The sequence below is a fragment of the Astatotilapia calliptera genome, chromosome 7 (assembly GCF_964374335.1).
Source record: "Astatotilapia calliptera chromosome 7, fAstCal68.1, whole genome shotgun sequence".
NCBI lineage: Eukaryota > Metazoa > Chordata > Actinopteri > Cichliformes > Cichlidae > Astatotilapia > Astatotilapia calliptera.
The window spans coordinates 58,626,101-58,633,442 of NC_137428.1; the positions used below are offsets into that span (position 1 = coordinate 58,626,101).

At 38.0% G+C, this 7,342-nt stretch overlaps 1 long non-coding RNA gene across 1 annotated transcript; it reads right to left on the reverse strand.

Annotated features, from left to right (window-relative positions):
• Positions 1–1,791: 1,791 nt before the first annotated feature.
• On the reverse strand, positions 1,792–2,766 carry LOC145430168 (uncharacterized). The gene is made up of 2 exons (XR_013910611.1): positions 2,633–2,766; positions 1,792–2,040 (listed from the first exon to the last, which is right to left on the reverse strand). It is a non-coding gene; the product is annotated as an uncharacterized LOC145430168 (long non-coding RNA).
• Positions 2,767–7,342: the final 4,576 nt, after the last annotated feature.

The window sequence follows — 7,342 nt, forward strand, 5'->3', positions numbered from 1 at the left end:
GCAAAAAAACCCCCCAAACTTGCAAAAAATCAATGACTTTTAATTCTGCACTATTGATATGCTTAGATAATGCAGCAATTGAACTGTGCCTCTGCCAGTGGTGATGAGGAGTAGTAGATGAAGAGTAATTGGGCCCTGACCCTTGTGTGCCTCGGCCACCGTATCACCCAAGCTTCCCCTAGCATATTCTCTCCTACAAGCAGGAGGGCTCATTTCGCAAACCCTCAGTGGTGGCAAGGTGATAAATTACAGTTCTTAACTATCATTGATTACTCAGTGTTTCTCCACTTTCTGTGACAACTGTTCAGTCACTCTGAATGGCTCTTAATGGCACATTAGAGAGAAGAAAGCATATAGTTTCCCGAGCATTGATTAAACTTGCTTGTTGCTTAATAAAGACAAACTGACACTTGGGTAGCCTGTGACCAAGTTGAGACATAAGACCCATATCATGTACAGCAATGGGATAACACATGGGCTGCCCCCCGAAAGTCGAAGTATCAGTCGAAGATCCCTGATTCTACTCAGATGCCTCAAGTTGAGCATTTGTTTATCCATTTGACAACAAGCGCTGTGCTTACTGTTAACTGATGAAAGAAATAGGAGATTGAGGGCAGTGATTCCAGGTGGGACTTTGCATTTAAGGAACATGGCCTTGTGGGTAATTTGTAGGGGTGCAACGATACACAAAATTCACGGTTCGGTTCGATACTTTGGTGTCACGGTTCGATATTTTTTCAATACAAAAAAATGTTCATGCCTTTATAATTTGTCATTTATTAAAATTATAAATATATATTTTAACTCAGAAGTACAGTTTTTAAATTGAATGTTGCTGAAACAACAAAATAATAAAAAGAAAATATCTGATCGAGAAATCACTCATCTTTGGAAAAGAGAGTTTATTACAGAGAAATGACTCTTTCCAAAATAAAAGCTATACTATACGTTTCTTCTGGGGTATATTCTCAGCAGCATATTAAACATATCAGGTCCCCATAAGGAGACTCATGTGCTAACGGCTGTCTAAATGACTCGGGTAAAGTTTGTAGCATGTGTGCTTGTTGTTTTTGTCTACTTCCACTTTGCACTAGGATGATGTCGGTGTAAATGTGCTGTCATATTCGTTGTGTTCCCACTAGCGTTGTCAGCGTTAATCTCGTTAAAATGACATTAACGCCATAACACGGCAAATCTCCGTTAACAAGTTGCCACGGATCGCCCCGTGCTTGGGGCTGGACGGTGTCAACACGTTAACAAGCTAACTGCGTTAACGCACTAGTTCCCACCAATTGAGCATTGCGTGCCACATCCGACATACTGTTTTACTTTCGTCCATGTGCAGTGCAGCCTAGGAGAAGTAGTCGAACGCAGATCCACTGAGCACTCAACACAGACAGCATCGTCAGAAGAAAAGTTGATCAAATAAATAAAAAAGTTTGTATTATTCGATACATATGCGTACACAGCAAATCCAGCATGTCCAAATCAACACTGTCGGATTTGATTTCAACACTATTAAAGTGTCTATATGGGTCCACACCAGAGAGTGTTAATTTAACTCTTTTTGGAGAGTTGGTACGTTAACTCTGATTTAGTGTTAAACACCAAATCTGTCTGGAGTTGATAATTTAACACTTGGTGTTAAGAGTTAATATATAAACTCTCAAAGAGTATTTTAGTTTAACTACGTAAGAGTGATCTTCTAATTCATTCTAAAAAGCGGGAATTTTACTGTTCTGAACTTCTAGAAATTTCTTTTGGGAATAAACATTTACTAAAAAGACGCAATGGTTTTTGAAAAACATTTATTCTGAACTGTGCTCCACAATTTCAAAACATTTTCTGAAAGATGTAACAGTGTACATGTTCTCACTTTCATTAGAATTTTGTTTATCAAAAGGTCTGACATGGTAAATGCAAATAACAGCATTCTCAACACTTATTTCTTCAATACAATATGCATGTCCTTCATTCATCTCTTTGTGGAACTTCAACGCACTTCTGCTCTCCCCCATATTCCATCTTCACAAGCATATCCTGTGTGGAGATTGAATAAAAAATTAGTTGACACTAATTAATGGCACAAATAATCCAGTAAACAATTGCAGCTCAGTAAAATAAAAAAAGGAATCCTTTTTGAGCCATTACTTGTGTAAAGTATTTTCCCAAAAGACAAGGACACAGGCAACAGGTAATACTGAACTAAATGTAAAACCTCAACCTTTTTAATTTTTACCTAAACCGTGTGCACAAAACTCTGGAGGGATCTATGCTAACGTAGAATCCAGTCAGGACGCCTGCTACTGCTGTTTGCTCGGTTTTTTTAAATTTTTTTATGGGAGATCATTTTCAGGCTTCAAGTAGCACCATTATACCAATATTTCACATTCTAGACATTGTTTTAGGTGTATTTGACCAAAAGTTTGACTGAAAATTCACATGCAAGCTTTTTTTCAAGGCTGTGGTATTTGCCCGCAAACAATACCTTTCAGCTAGCTAAAACAGAATATTATGCTATCACCGAGCAACATGGCTAATGCCTTTCACACAGCTTTGTCTCAACTCCAAAGAGCCACAGAAGTAAAAGCTAATAACAATAATTGAAACAATCTTTGAAAAAACGACTTACCAAGCATGGCAAACAACTCAAATATGTAGAGCAAAATGTTCTGAAACGGCTTCACTTCAGCTTCGATTGGAGCCTATGGTGCTGGGGGCGGAGTCTGTGAATTTACTCTATTGGTGTCATAGCCCCTGTAGGAGTTCAGAGTTAAGAGGTCAAGAGTTAATGTTTCCATTGTAACACCTCCAGATTTGACATAGAAACACTCATTTTTAACACTCGATTTTAACTACTATTATTTTACACCTCAGAGTTGCATTAAAAGGATGTGACTCTACTTAGAGTAAAATTAACTCTACTTTTGCAAGAAGACTCTTAACACCAAAACATTTAACACTTTTGAATTTGCTGTGTACCGAACCGAAAGCACTGTATCGAACGGTTCAATATCGATACGAGTATCGTTGCACCCCTAGTAATTTGTGTGTGACACTGGTCCTAGATTATAAAAAGTGAGATTCTAGTCTAGAACTCTTATTTAATAGATATGTATGTTTTTGAGTTGCTGCAGTACAGTTTATGGATGTAACTTACTAACCAAAGTTGTGAGTGACAAACAAACACCATTAACAGTGTTAGAAGCAAACGGGAAGTTTGTTTGCTAGTTTCCATTTTAAGATGTTTTATCTTTGTATGTATGTTCTAACTGAGGGATTTCTTAAAAAAAAAAAGAGAGAGAGAGAGAGAGAAGCAATTGTTGTTGTACATCTCTCTTGGAAGGATTCTATGACCATTTCCAAACAGAATGAAGTCTGTCAGTGAGAAAGAGCACTCAAAAGTCTTCCTTAGTTCTGAGAAATCACACACAAAAAACACCTGAGCGCTATCTCAGATGTTACTGGTCACTTAGGATGTTAAATGTTGCAATATTGCATCTGAAAAAACCACAAGAGTCATGAAACAACTGGAGATGTCTGGTTAGAAGTCACTGTGCCACAACTGGCGAAAACCAAACGCACCCTACAACAAGCGCCACCACCGTCAAGCACAGTGGTGGCAGTGTGAAGATTTGGATTTGCCTTGCAGGACTTTGCAGCACCTTGCAATCATTTACTTGACCATGAACTCCTCTGTATACTAAGGTATTCGAGAGTCAAGTAAAGCCATCTCTCCAAAACTGGGTCATGCAACAGAACAGTGATCCCAAGCACAGCAGCATTGCTATGGTGGGACTGTAACAGAGTTATAAACAAATGGTCACAAATCTCAGTTCAAAAAAAATACACGCATATCCTCAATGCCATATAAACATTAGTTAGGCAAATGCCAGTCTTTCACTTTATTTAGTAGGTCATAACTTATTTGTCTATAGGCAGACCATGTTCCTCATTTGAAGGTAATCAATGCTTTTAAATCGTTTTCATTTAATTTCATTGTAACTCAGTCAATTTTCCTGCCCATATAAATGATCTGAAATCACAGTTATTCTAAAATTCTTATTTTGTTTTGACTGAACAGTGTTTTTTATTTTTAAATGATATAACATTCAGAAATCACTCTTTCATTCCCTTGCATGATGACATGAGGCTTTATAAGAACAGAATGAAAGAGTAAAGCTTCATCTGTCTCTAATGTGAAGACGTCTGTGATAAAACAATCTCAAGATCCAGTGGTAAGATGCTGACAAGAGCATGAGGTCTACATACCTAAATCCAGCCTAAGAAGATAGATGGTGATGGGTTTTGCTAGCAGAGATAGGCTTTACCATTGTGACATTCTTCTTGCTTGGTGATGTGATGCTAAATGCTTCGTTGTATTCTCAAGCACAACAAGCTGAAAAACTAAGAAAAACAAATCCTTATCCCTGCAAAGCTCTACTGAAGACAGACATTAGTGCATGAAACTTTAAAACTGCTGTTGTTTCAAAGCACTAAATAAGATAAGGAACATGAGAAGCTGAGAGAAGAACTGTGTCAGCATTTTATACAGTAAATGTATCCGCAGCTAACGGTGGGACCTCCCGTGATGTATGAATGCTTATTGACCTAACGGGTGTGACGGTAGTGACTTCCTGTTGAGCTTATGAGGTTTCCAGATCCCCCGAGATGAATTTGTACAAGACTGACTGAAAGAAAACAAGATAGTAATCCTTGGCTTAGACTATTAAACAAAGGGAAGGACTAAAACTGTGTTTAATTCTGTGCTGAAATTAATATTTCTGATGTATTTTCTTTTTATTCAGCCACAGCTTTTATAACACTAAGTAATGTTTGCACTAAGCATGTCATCTATGAGACATCAGCAAGTTTGTATATTAGTGTTATGCCTAGGAAATCTAACCTAGATATAAAGCCATATCAAATTTGAGCATTTCGGTCACTTATCTGTCTCTTAGATTAAGCAAACAGGCATGCTGTGTGTTTATCTCTGAACAGCCAAGAAAACCAGTTTTGACTTTTTTGTCAGCTTGTGACCCACTACTCATCAGACTGACCCAGTCCATCAACAAAATGTCACCAAAGACAAATAAAAAAACAAAAGAAATGAACCCTCATTTGAATAAGGATAATATCATAATAGTGGAAGGCTGAGTAGTCTATAAGATTCTGTTGGAGAGATTTCTATTGTAGCTGAACCTGATGTCAAAATGCCATGAGAGGTGTGCCCCTACCAGGTCAGTATGCTTCTGAGGTCGGGGCTTTTGCCCCGGCCTGGGCTCCAGGCCACACTGACTCCAGAGTGGGCCTGGCACTGCTGTCAAGCACACATCATGTGAAACTGCAAAGCTGAACCAGTATAACAGGGTTAAACTGATTAGCAATGCACTTGTGTTCAGTGGGTCACAGTTTGAAGAACAAAAGTGACATTAAAGGATCTATATTTCTCTCTTGGTTCCCTAATGCCATCACTTCTCTTATCATACAAAAGTCTGCTCGGCACCCCTGACAGATAGGTGCCATTTTTCTATTCAGTTTAGCCTTTTCTTTCCCTTTTCTGTGAATATCCCAAATCCCCTGCAACCCTGAGCCCGGTCTTCAAATTCTTAACCTCATGTCTTCCCCCTGTCAATACACGGACTCTTCTTTTCACTTTTAACTCGCGCTTTCTGGCTTGTACTCAAACTTCTGCTCTGTCTTTCAGTTTCCTTCTCACTTTCACCCACACTCATCCCTGGGAAATGTAGATCTTTTCCTGACAAGTTCCTCGAGAAGCAAAGCCTCTGGAGATCATCAGCAGAGCTCTGCCAAAAAAATGCGTGGGAATAGCCGGGATGGGAAGGGGAAGGGACTTTTAATTGTTTTTCTTTTTTCTTTTTTTCGTCTTCTTCTTCTTCTTCTGGAATTAGTCACTGGGAAAAAAATCTGTGATTGTTCCTTTATTTACTTTACAGTGAGTAAGGATTTAAACTGTGGGTGGCAGCAACTGCTTAAATGGGAAACTCAATAAAATAATACTCCAAGGTAACTCTAGCACTAATGTTTGGAAATTTTCTGCATGTGATACAAATTATGCATATTAATTCTGTTTTGTATGACATAAATCAAGCTACTTTGAAGAGTGAAAATTATGTACTGCCTTTGTTTATGCACTCAGTAACCTCTCTGTATCAACAGCTGGAATAACAAGTGCTGTATTTTGGTGTTCATTAAGAGCTCACTCAGATGATTTCCTGACTGGAGGCATTTGGAAGTTCAGCTCTGGGGTTGAGGGCGGGAGAGTACTAAAAAAGGAGCACATACATCTAGAAACCTGGATGCAATTTTTATCCAGAGAAAGGCTAAAATATTATTAATTATTGTCAACACTGCATTCAGATCTGTGTTAGTAAACAATATGGTATTAGTGGCATTCATAATAAATTGCGAGTAAGTGAATTTAATTTTAATCTGCTCTTGTCTACTGTACTGCGGGTTGGTTTTGGTTCAGTTCAGTTAAATGTTACCTCTTATAGCGTGTAGGGGTGAAGAACTGATGCGTATCTGCAAAGAAAAGGCAGTGCAATATTGACACAATTGACTGTTACAAAAACCGGGGGAAAACTGGCATCACATGGCGAAAACAGCTCAGGGCCATTTCTTTGTAGACTGACAATAAAATGTGGTTTTAAGCCTTTTGTTACACATAAATACAAAATATTGTTTATAATACTAATAAGAAGATTTTAAGTTTAAAAATTGGGCTTGTTTGTGAAGAAATCACAAATGTTGAAGATGATATCAAACCTGCAAAGACTTTGGAAAATAGTTTGTTTGCTGAGCTGTTGCACAATGTCAGTTACCATCTTTCCTCACTGATGGACATAAGAAGGCTTCCATTGTTCAAGCACAATAAGCCGCCTTTCTTAAAGCAGATAAGCATAACAAAGTAAAAGTAGGGGGCCGTCAAACGTCCAATACCAGAAGTGTCCAAGTGACACTATTTGCATATTAGCCATTCTCATACAGAGAACAGCTGAATAAGTTGTATTGATTAAAGTGGTCTTCTGACAGTTACTTGGATTTACCCTTTTGTGATGCTGTATTATTGCAAATTAAAATAATTTAAAGAATAATAATAGTAATGGAACTGCTTAGCAATGAAAGCAAGGATTCAATGTTTGGACTGAAGTGTTCATCTCCTCATTTTGTTATGAAAGTATTAAATGACCATGTCAGGATTAGCTCCTTGTTGGTAGAGCTCTACGTTTCCATCAGGACTATTTATGTTTCAATAAATCACAAGCAAATCAGGGTGCACACATTTGCCTCATTAAGTTACTCACTTTATTGTCTTTAC